The following is a 12,140-nucleotide window of genomic DNA, read 5'->3' as shown; positions in this document are numbered from 1 at the left end:
CTCAAAAGCTTGCTGTTGCTCAGGGACATACTCAAAGTAGTTCTTCTCTCCAGTCAGTCAATAAAGAGGGCTCACAAGCTGCCATTTGACTCCCAAGAACTGGATCTCTTAGATAAAGTCCTTTGACCTTACATTTAGAATGCCCTGTCATGGTAGCAATCAGCACCTGCTGTTTTTCGACCCACAGCAATGGCACAACACTGAATTCCACTTGCTCCAGGAGTCTTTGACTGAGACAAATAGATTTTTGTTGCATGAAACTCATTCATGTGTTTAAAATTCTTTAACATCATATTCAAACAGTCCACAGAAAAAGATGACTTTCTGTCAAAGGACACCTGAAATTCAGTTTGTTTCTTCCAAATTAGCTATTTCATCATACTAATCAAATAACTTAGATTTCATCTGTACCTACACTATTTTCCAGCTACAGAAAACTGAGATATTGAAGTGCAATATTTACAAATTTTAATTTCTGTTTTACGAAACACTTGATAAAACTCACCATCAACAATTATTAGTATCAATTATGAAGGCACTGACAATTATATCTGACTATTTTGGAAAAGTGTCTTTGTACTGTTTTCAGCATTACACACAGATATGCATGTATCATAAAGTAGAAAATGAAGTCTATTGGATTTCTGAGAAGCGAATCAATAAACTCATAATGGTACTTCAGGGCAACCCTTAATGCAATGTATCTTTCTGATTTCATAATTATGAAAGTTTATAGAAAGCAGTTGTATATTTCTTGACTATTACGAAGTTCTTTGATATGTCTATACCCCCAGGCGCTATCCCTGGAACAGTCCACATACAGTCTTCCCTTCATAACAGAAGCCTTTCAAAAAATACACAAATGAACAGCTGTTAATTTATTTAAAAAAAATAAATCAGCATGTTTCACAGAAGACCTCTGTATCAGAATGCTTACTCAAACTGTAACACAGGAGTAGAATCTACCTTGTGTCTGTAGCGTTCTTTTGTTGTATATTTTTACTGCTCAAGAAAAAGAAAAGAAGTGGTTTTGGGGCTTCTATTTTGGTTTCATTTCCTTACAGGAGATAAATTATCTATATTAATTAAACACAACTCTGTTGTTTCCATTCTTTACTATCTTGTACAAGTAAAAGACATACCCAAAATAGTAGAAGTAGGACCTCCATGTTTCCAATGGTAGCAAAAGCTTTGTCCCAACCTACTTTCTCACCCTTCGCCCTTCTTCTGCCACCTGTAGCATCATGTCCGCAGGGTATGGCACCTCAAGAAGAAAAGTTAGGGTGGGATTCAGGTTCAACTTTGCGCTCTTACATGTAGGTGGCTATGTGTGTGCTAGATACCTTACCTTCTATGGAGACCCATCAATGTCATCAGTGAACCTTGGAGAGCTGTTCTCTTGTATAACTGTGCCTTTTGGGCCCTGTGGTATCTGATGCATCGGAATGGGATTGATAGATATGACAGAAGACTTATGAAATATCTGTTCCTTTCCTTTTCAGCAAAGCAAGATACCCTGGGACATCTCTGGCATCTGAATAACACTTTGTGCATTGCACTTCAAGGTGAGCTGAATCACTCTTTGTCTCCCCAGTTGCAATGATTAGACTTTCACTGATTACAGCTGAAGTTTAGGCAACACGTAGAAATACTTAGATGAAAACACTTAAATTATCAAACCCTCGATATCAACTCGATTAAACAATACATGTTAATACTAGTTAAGGGGTCTGAATAATTTTATTTTTTCAGACCAGATTCTATATGACTTGTGTTGCAATGGGGGGGGGGATCTCATAAAGGAAGTCAGCCAAAGAAAGATAAGATGTTTTTTACATTGATGAACTTTACTAAAAACTGTCACACATATTTTACTATACTGGACTAGTAAAATAATCTGCCACTGAACTCTTATGCAGAAAGTTTCAAACAAAATCAAAATACTTGGCTCAGAAACCAGTGATAAATCTTCATCAGCTAATATCTCCAGAAAAAGAAGAATTATATTGTGAAGAGTAAACATAAGCAATAATAAGAAAACAAGTACAGCCACACTGAATCAGGCAGGAGGTTTCTCCAGTTCAGTAGTCAAAGTATAATAAATTTTCAGGGGTAGGGAGGCAAGCCATGGAGGAAAATGGGGGAAAAATTCTTCCCGGCTAATCTCCAGTAAGACAAGCTTAGTTTAAAACTTGAAATATGGTAGTCAATAATTTTTACATTCTTGTGCCGGCAGCTTAAATATTGCAATCATGAGCTGCCTGACAAAGTATTTATTTCTATCACTTTTGAATTTATCACCCTCTATTTTAATTGAGCACCCTTTTGTGCTATATTTTAAGAAAAACAGGTTATCTAAGTTAATCTTTTTTGCAATTCATTATTTTGTGTAGTACTGTTCTGTTTTCATTCTTCGCTTTTCTAGGTTAAATCCTTTGTCTTCCTCCTGCAAGAGTTTTTAAATATCATCAGCCATTTTTGTTACAATTCCCTGAATTCTATGTGATGATAAAGTATTGTAAATGTAAATTTACAGTGTAAATTGGTACAGCATATATTATTTCCTATAAAACAATACTGTTGATTTGCCATCTTAATATTGTTCACATTGTTCTCCTTGTTTCTATACAGACTAATACTCTGTTTTCTTTTCATCATTAGAAGAGACATTATCTGAGCTCTCACCGGTGGCATCTAGATCATGACCTTGTATTAGTATAGCCACTGTAAACCCATGCAAAAGGTAGGGGTAGTTTATATTTTTCCTTACAACAGATGCTATTTTGCATGCCATCTGATAAATTTATTTCCATTCTCTTGCTCGATGAAAGTTTTCATAGTTTCCATTTCTTACCAAATCTAGTAACCGATCTTTTTTACAAGTGAAAATGTATACTATATATAAATTTATACATATATAAATCTTAAAATATAAATAAGCATGTGTGGGACACTACATAGCCTAGAGATACTTTCATACTAAACAAAAGAGGAATGTTAAAGATTTTGAAACTATTTCCTTCATAGAAAAATGGCTCACATTCAGGATAAGAAACAAAAGAAAGCCAAAGATGTAAAAGAAGCCATAAAATACTTGCCCACCTCACAGTCAGCTAATACGACAATAATGTAATTACCACTTTCTAAGGGTGAAAGCAATTATCATAAAACAGGTTTTATAGCCACAAAGAAAAGAAAGTGGATAAATCAGAATAAGAAATAGGAATCATGAAGTTCCAGAAGGTATAGATGTGTTCAAAAAAGTAGTAAGAACTGTCTGCATTTAAAAGAAAACTTATTTTTCCAAAGTCCCAGTACATATAAACTGACAGAGGATGCTTTCTTTCTCCATCAATAAGATCACAGGTTTAAGGAAAGCATCTGAACACACAGAAGTGAAAGCTCTTCTTCAGATTAACAATTTTAAAGTAATTGCCTTAATTTTTCTTGTAAAAACAATATACGTACATTTAAAAATTGCAGAAAGTAGAGTAAGATTGACATTTGTAAGTGACAATAGTGTCTCTCTACATAACAACAATTCTTAATTTAGTAAGTATAACTCCTAACTGTATTTGTATCTTCTGGAATACGCTTTCTAAAATTCAGGAACTTGTAGTAATTGTGAGAAATAAGAACACTGTGTTGTATTTATTCTCACCCCTTAACAAGATCTGTAAAATGCCACTTTGGTAGTAGTATGTGAAAACTCCCAATTCTTAATCATTTTATTCATTATACTCTTCAGTAATTAAATTTGCTTTAATCAAATGGTAAATATATTTTCCAAAGTCAGACAGACACCATTTCAATATTTTATCTCCATTAATCTGAAGGAATTTGACAAGTTATTTAATTAGAATTAATTTTGCTACTAAAATAAAATCAAACCATTGATTCTATTAAAAACCAAAATCTTAATTCCAAGAGGAAGTATGAACTCATTGTTAAAATTGAATTTAAATTTACACTTAAAGCAATTTAGAAAAATAGCCCAATTATCCAGATGTAATTCTACTACTGATTTCCTAAGTAATTGGTAAAACTGGACGACAGACTACCTGATAAAACAAAATACATATAGCTGGAATTGAACTAAGAAAGTCAGGAGCTGTAACAGTCTGTCTCCTGTATTTGCTTAATAAGTCATTCAAATATTGATGTACAGCATCTTGCAAATTTATTGTAAAGGGAAATGAATATCTGTAAACTATGTTGAGATACTAGAAAAAGTCTGTATCATTGAGAATTATTGATAATACATGAAATACAAGATTCTTTCTGGAACTAATACAAAGACAAAAGCTGCTGAATATCATATTATTGTCTAAATTTATTTGAGGAACTAACACCTTGCCAGCACAAGAGAGATGATAGAATTCGGGGGGGGGGGGGGGTGGGGGGGGGGGGAAGAAAAAGGAACTGAAATAAAGCACTGAACGTATATCAAACTGTTAAAATTGATTTTCTACTGTAGTGCTCTTTGATGCTTGGCTGAACAACAGCAGAGGATAGCAACTATATTTTGTCACATCTAGCATCATTGTTCACTCTCTCTGCAAGTAAAGGAAAACACTTATCATTAGCAAGTAGCAGCAAAAAATGGTAGACATCATATTTTTGAAAACATATAAATTGAGTATGCAAAGATATCCCAGTTCAGTAAAAACTTGATAATGAAGTACTTGGTAGCGTTTAGAAAGCACAATAGGTGATACCAACAAGGCAAAAATAAATGCTTAATACCTTAGTCCTTTTCTTCAAGGTCAACTGAACACTTCAGAGTTTACACTTGGTCACAAAGAAATCAGAAATAATAAAAGTAGAATTCTTATTTCCTTCTCATCTCAAGAAAAAAAAAGGTCTAAAATTGATATTGTGTTCATACAAAGGCATTTATTTTAATAGACTTTCACCTGATACCTGGATCAGATGCTTTTGAATCAAAAATACAACTGAATGAAGCAAAGACTAAAACTTTAAGAAAAGTTTTTACTATAATCGGGAAAATGAAAAGAGACTATCAGTTTCATCGTGCTTCTGCCTTCTTTAAAAAAAAAAAAAAAAGGCTAAGATCAGATTGTGTCAAATTTTCTCTTCATTACCTCACTTTACGAATTAGCCCTTTTGTGATCCATTGTGGAACATGGGTTTTGAAGTTGGGGCACCTTCTGCTGGTTTTAGTGCCTCACATTGACACACAAGGTAACGAGTACCAGACTGCCGTGTCTGTCCTATGTTTTTTAGGATTTATCAGAGAAATTGAGAGTCATAAAATGCCTTCAAAAGTGGCATGGTTATCCTAAATGGCTTTTGGAGTGACAATCAACACTGATACCAGCTTGATAGCTTAGACCAGCATGCAGTAGCTGGTTAAAGTAGCTGGACAAAGAAAGTCAAGTGTCTATTATTAAAGTGCATCATGAAAGTGTGAGTAAAGAGTTCTGGGATTTTGTTGCAAAGATTAAAACCTTCCTTCTGTGATCAGAATTTTGCTAGCTCACACCTTCAGCAAAAGAATAATTGTATTACGAGGAATAAACACGAATTGATAGAACAAACTGCTATAGGCCATACTAGCACTGCAGAACTTAAGTCTTCCAAGAAAGCAGACAGCACAGTGACTAACCTTCCTGAGAACAGTGGTAAACTTAAAAGTGAAATTAACCTTTTGGACTGACTTTCTTAATCTAGGAGAAGCACCTCTGGGGCATGGCCCTAGGAAACATGAATGCAGCAAAAATCACCAGCTGTGGCAGAAGTCAGTTACTCTCCTATGGAGTGAAAAGGCTGATGATAGAGAGGAGGAATAGCACCATTTTAGGAATATTTGTTACTTGAAATCTGTATGTATTTCAAACAAACTGAGTAAGCCAAATCTTATTTGGCTTCCTTGTATCGTACATGGATAAACCAGGAATCAGTTGGGCTGACTGTAAGAAGGAAGTATGTTATGAAATTTATGACACATATACATATACACATATGCTGTATGTTGTACATGTATGTGCATGCTAACTAATGGTTTAGTTCAGAGCATTTTGTATCTTTTTAGATATCAGAATTAGACTGTTATATGTTTTAGATTTATTTTCCACTCATTTTTTTTCCCTTGGGGAAATACTCACTACATATAACTCGTTATTACGTATTGAAAACAATGGAATTGTTTAAAATAGAAAAAAAAGTATTGTTGTTTTACACTGGTTGACTGTTTTGAAAAATTATTGCTTACAAATTCAAAGTGTCTACAAAATAAATACTAATAACACCAATACATGGCTGACACGTTTATAAACAATAGTTACTGTTAACGTAATAATCATTAGCACTATTGCATATGGTATCATGGAATAAAGAGAAGAATGGCAATTTTTCAGTTTCTTTCTGGAAGAGTAGTATTTTTTTACACCTACAAAGGACCTTTGAAGATATGCAATTCAATTGAAAATCAAAGGGCATGATTTATTTTTATTTCTTAAGCAAGACATTTCCAGCTCATTAACAATATAGCTCTGAATTATTCTTAGATCATTCTTTCTGTTTACTGAAAAAGATGTAAAGGTTATATCTAACAAATTCCTGCCTGCAATGAGGCCAGCAATTTAGTGTTGCATAGGGATAGATGTAAAAAAGACAAATAATTAGAGCTAGTGATATTGAAACCTAACTGTATGAGGCCTGTTTGCTTCAAAGAAGTTGTGTGTCACCACAGTAAGGGGGGGGAAAGGAGATGGCAGACTGCCAAGGCGAGTTTCTGTTTGGTGACAGTATTCCAATCGAGAAAAATGCTTCTTTTATTTAAGCAAAGCCGACAATGGGCAAATCAGGTTACAAAGCTATCCCTCAGTAAGAGATACATGTGCCATTATAGGGCCATAGCCACTCTCACATTATCAAAATAAATTTTCCTGGTTCATAAGTTCAAAGACTGCTATAAAATATTTATTTATTTTGGAAAGCGCGTTGAACTGTGTTTCTTTTGTAAGTATTTTGAAATGGAAATGTTGTGATTCAAATTTTTTTCAAAGTTTTTTTTTCTAGTACCGGAATTTCTAAGTCTGTTAAGCATTTCAGGAGAGCCTTACATCTAGAAAATGTATTGGAGGGGAATCCTACATTAGTGAGACTACAGAGACAAGACAGTAATTCTGTAATTAACATTAGTGTCAGGAAAAGAAAAAGGCCAAAAGTATGAAATGCAACACTTTCACAGTTTTGACTAATCACTTCGAAAAGCAGCTACCACTGCTCCTCCCCTTTCCATCCCAGGGAGAGCTGATGGTCTCTACCATCTACAGCTCCTTCAGAAACAGAAAGAAGTCATAATCCAGAGTGTTCTCCCTTTCCCTTCTCAGCAGGCCATGGAATGCCAGGAACTGAACAGGGTCAGCATGAGAAAAGAAGTCTTACTTCTTGTGAAAGGGTTTGAGGTAGATAGGAAACACTGCCAAAAGAGACTGAGCATTTTGGGTTAAGGATTAACACGGAAGTTGCATAGAGCAATAACAGAGGGGTAGGATATCCAAATAAAGAGGAGAGAACAGAGACTTAGAGGAGAGAAACTACAGATCTGGCAAGTCCTTACTTATCTTCCCCATCAAAACCCCATTGGTCTGTCCTAAGCTGAACTTCTCCCTCTAATGTTCCTGAAAATCTCTTTAAGAATTCTTTCCCCTCCACTAAACCTGGGTCAGACAAGCCTTTACCTGTTTCTAACCAAAAATGAATTCTTACATAAACTAACCAAATTTACATTCCCCACGAAAACATACTTGGTTTCCATTATCGTATCCCGTAATAGGTCATTTGGTGCTCCTCGGAACTAAGTTCAGAGGAGCAGAGTTTCATTCCCAGCTGTGCTCATGGCCTGATGTATGATACTGGACAAGTGACATGCTTTTTTAGTGCTCTGTTATTTTTTTAACAATGCATGCACTTTTCAGCAGAGACTATTTTCTGTTGCAAAGATCAAAAGGAGAAGCAGAACTGAAAAAAATAATTTATTTAGATGACTTTTTCTATTATCACTATGTGTTACAAACTTTTGTTCATGTATCTCGACACTATCAAGTTTGATGCAAAAAAGTAAAGAAATATTAACTTCATTACAGGAAGTTTGACTAGATCAAGGGAACAGAAGGTGTAAAACCAAAACACTTGTGCCTAAAAGCATGTTTCTCAAAAATAAAGAAACAGTGTCTTAAAAAAAACCCCAACAACACTGAGCAGAGATAAATTAAGCCAATAGTTTGGATTTAGAAGACTTTGCTGGAATACAGGACAATTCCTACCAGTTTTGTTAAATTATTTCCTTAGTCTGCTGCACTTTTGCTTTCATTAAACCTTGAAAATCTTGTCTACAGAAATAGGACACAAAAGATATTTTTTTATTAACAGAAATAATTTTATTTTTGCTGCTCTATCATAGCCTTTTCTGTTTTCTACACAGTCTTCTTAGACCAACGGTTCAGTTCAATTCATCCTAACATGCTCATGACATTACAAACAGTCTTTGAAATTATTACAAAACAATGCATCAAAGCTTTTCAAGTGACAATTTTATGCTTGTATTTCCTTAAATGTCAAGGATACTTTACAAATGAATAATATTTTCTTCCTGATTCTATTATATGTTTTAGTCATCTAATTATATGATATGATTTACTGATCAAGCTGCATATTTTACTATTCAACCAATACCCTTTTCTGAGTTGCTTATTTTAATATTTGAGAACTTACCTCTTTTTCTGTTTAACTTTCACAATCCACTGATCCAATTGAATATTTTATTGATCCAGCTGCATGTGAAGTCCAGGTAGACACCAAGCTGATTGGCTTTTTAGTGATACCCTGAGGCCTTTCTTTTTTTTTCTTTAAATATTGTTTAGATACAAAACACTCTAGGTTTGGATGGTTTGTCTCCTCTATTGCTAAAGAAATTATCCCTGCACATTCTACTGGAGTTCAATTTTTAATGTTATATCTCCCTGGCAGGGTGAAATAGTCAATACTGTGCTGCCAAGCCACTGATGCCCATGATAAGTCGGTTAAAGGTAGCTCAAGGAAACTTTTTCTACATTTTTATGATGGTAATTTATCCAACTTGAGGCTAAATTAGCCAATAACAGATGAGATATACCTTAACTGAAGAGAAGAACTGGCTAAGCGTCTGATACCTGTAAAGGAAGATAGGAAGTAGAAAGGGACTGGGACATCTGCACAAGTTCCTTGAATCAGGAACTGAGGAGGAGTGTTTCTAAGTAGAGCTCAAACTTTTACATTTCTTAGGACATTACGTATAAGAAACACTTAGAGGATCCCGAAGTGAGAAGGATGGACAGAAAGATCAGCTACATATTTCACATCAAACACATTAGGCAAAAAGAACTGAAAAGTTTTGAAAAGGCCAACATCATGAAACTGCCTGCTGGGTTCTCCTATTAGTGACAAGGACTTTGGGAGTCATCATGAAAACTCTACTGGTTGGTACTATCATCTGACCAAAGCTGGAAGCAGATAGGAAAGTACAGGCCAAACAGAAAGCTGGGGTGGGAGAAGGAATGTCTCTCCCGTGAAGGATCAGGAGGACTTTTGCATGAAAGAGCAATAATGGACTCCAGTACAAAAGGCCAAGGTGACTGTTTGATATAGGTACAGAGATACAACTTGTAAGAATAAGAAAATACCAGTGCTGGAGGTAAATCTCTGAAGGCTATAAGCACAGGCAAACAAGAGGATTGTGCGTTGGGAAGTTCAGAATAATTTTTCTGGGTAAGTATGTGGGGGTTTTAACTCTAAATGCTTCTCGTCATGTGGTTAAGAAGGGTTAATGCAAACTCCAGTTTTATCATTGCTGTACAGCACTAACTATGGTGGGGTTTACAGAAATTACGCTTTGTAATGCTGCATTTTAGATTGTGGTCCTTGAATTATACATTTGGCATCCTGCTTTCCTACAAAATGTTCCACATTGTTAATTTACCATGCTTTGGGAAATATATGGAAATGGCTGCATTTTCTTTCTAGTACTGCAGAACTGCTACAATATATCTGTTATTTCTGAGTAGTAAACAGTTATCATACTTTTGCTTAAACACACATATATATGTATGTCTACCTTAAAATAATTGCATGGGGACTTTTTTTTTCCATTCAACTTCTGCCTCATTTCTTGAGTCAGTATTTCTGTGTTTTCATACCAGTTGGACCAGGTTCAATAATACATTACCAGTGTCCATTATGAAAGATATATTTCTGTTAGCTTTGTTATTAAAAAAAAAAAAGTAGCAGTAGGCTAAAACATAATCTATTCCTTATAACACTGAAATGAATGTTGAGCAAGTTATTTAAAACTCTACATGAATAAAGTATTGGAATCAGGCCCTAAGGGAAAGCTAAGGTTTAATGGCTATACACATAACATTGATACATTTCCTTACATGCAGCATTCAAGAAAATAGATTCCATGCTGAGTGTTTCTTAAGTGCTACTTTAGTTGGAGCAAAGAAAAAATTTTTATCTTTTTATGACCCCTACCATTTTTAATGGGAACAAATCCTATCTTTGAGCTAAGTATTAATCTTTGCTCATAATAACCATCAAAAATGCAAGTGAAAAGGAAAGTGAATGAAGACTTTAAAAAACCTTGTCCTTAGTTTCTTTCCATCCTAACTATAATCAAATAGTATTTTGAAATTTTAATAAATAAATATTTCAAAATTAATAAGCTTGAAAATTGCACTTTGGTGACAAGAGTCACCATAGCACTAGGCATAATGGAAATTGAGGAAATAAAATTTATTTGAAATTCTGCTATTGGGTTTTGTATAGAAAGAAAATGCCTTTACTTTGAAAGAACTAAAAGCTACGTCACACTAGTCAAACTAGGTTAATGAGGTGATATTAACTATTAAGTAACTGGCCATGTGTCACTGTCACTCAAAAGATACAGGAAATAGGTTCCTATTTAGCACAGGACTTCCAATACAGTAGACTTATGTGTATTTATGCAGCTCACACATATAAATATGCCTCTGCCTGTATAATTTCATCTTTAAATCTTTTTATATGAAGACATCACCCTCTTTCACTTTTTGTTGCCTTACTGTAACAAAAATTGATAAAACAAGCCAAGATTTTTTCATATTGGGAGTGATTTTCATTAAGAAAACCTTTTTATATACAACCTTATTCTGTTCTAACACTTGGCTAGTCAAAGTTAATGGAAAAAAATTCCTGAGTGCAGAAGTGGAAAGAGAATCCTAAGAATACATTAGAATTCTAAAAATACTTTCTAAAAAAATCCCTCAAAAATTGCTAAAAATTCAGGTCTCTAGTGACTGAATTAAAAAAGTCAAAACTGTTTGACAATTTAAGTACTGACAGAACTTCTTTTGTAGTCATTATACAGTGGTGATTTGGAAACTATTCTAATCTCACTATGTAATAGGAAAGAAAGTATTTTCATTAATTTTTTTAATGCATAAATCACATATTGATCCATGAAGACAAAGCCAAGAAGATCAAAATAACACTGAAGGATGGGAGGTATGACCATTCATTATCTTGCTTTCTTGTTTGGTTTTTTTTTTGGTCCTCAGGATATTACTTTGAATAAGTTTCAATTAAATAAAGGTAAGGGTAAATTAAATGTATTTAACAATGCATTAAAAGAATATAATAATGGTGCTTTTTATAGCATTTAATAAATAATGTTATCAAAAAGACTTTTAAATGTTTGGTTTGTATCATAAAATCACAAAACCTGAACATAGTCAGAAATCACCCTTTAACTAAAAACTGAAGAGATTATCTTTTTTAAGTGATAAAACTTCATCAACTTGAAGTTACAGATGTCAAGAGCTCTTACTCTAAGGATTTTTTTATATATTTTCTTTCTTACATCCTCTCTTAAAAGTTACATTTTCATTCAAACATGAGTGATTTTGCTAGAACCACCATAGGTATAAATGAAAATTCAAAGCACAATATGAGAAACTCAATTAGGAGACAATTTTAAATTACCTCTGTATAAACAAGATATATTTCCTATTTACTTTTCATTTATGCGCAAAGAAAGAAAGTGAAGGACTGTTATTAAAGACTGTTCCAAAATGTGATATTATCTCAGTCTCAGC

Source organism: Charadrius vociferus, unplaced genomic scaffold (assembly GCF_000708025.1).
Source record: "Charadrius vociferus isolate BGI_N301 unplaced genomic scaffold, ASM70802v2 scaffold72, whole genome shotgun sequence".
NCBI lineage: Eukaryota > Metazoa > Chordata > Aves > Charadriiformes > Charadriidae > Charadrius > Charadrius vociferus.
This window is presented reverse-complemented; position numbering follows the sequence as displayed.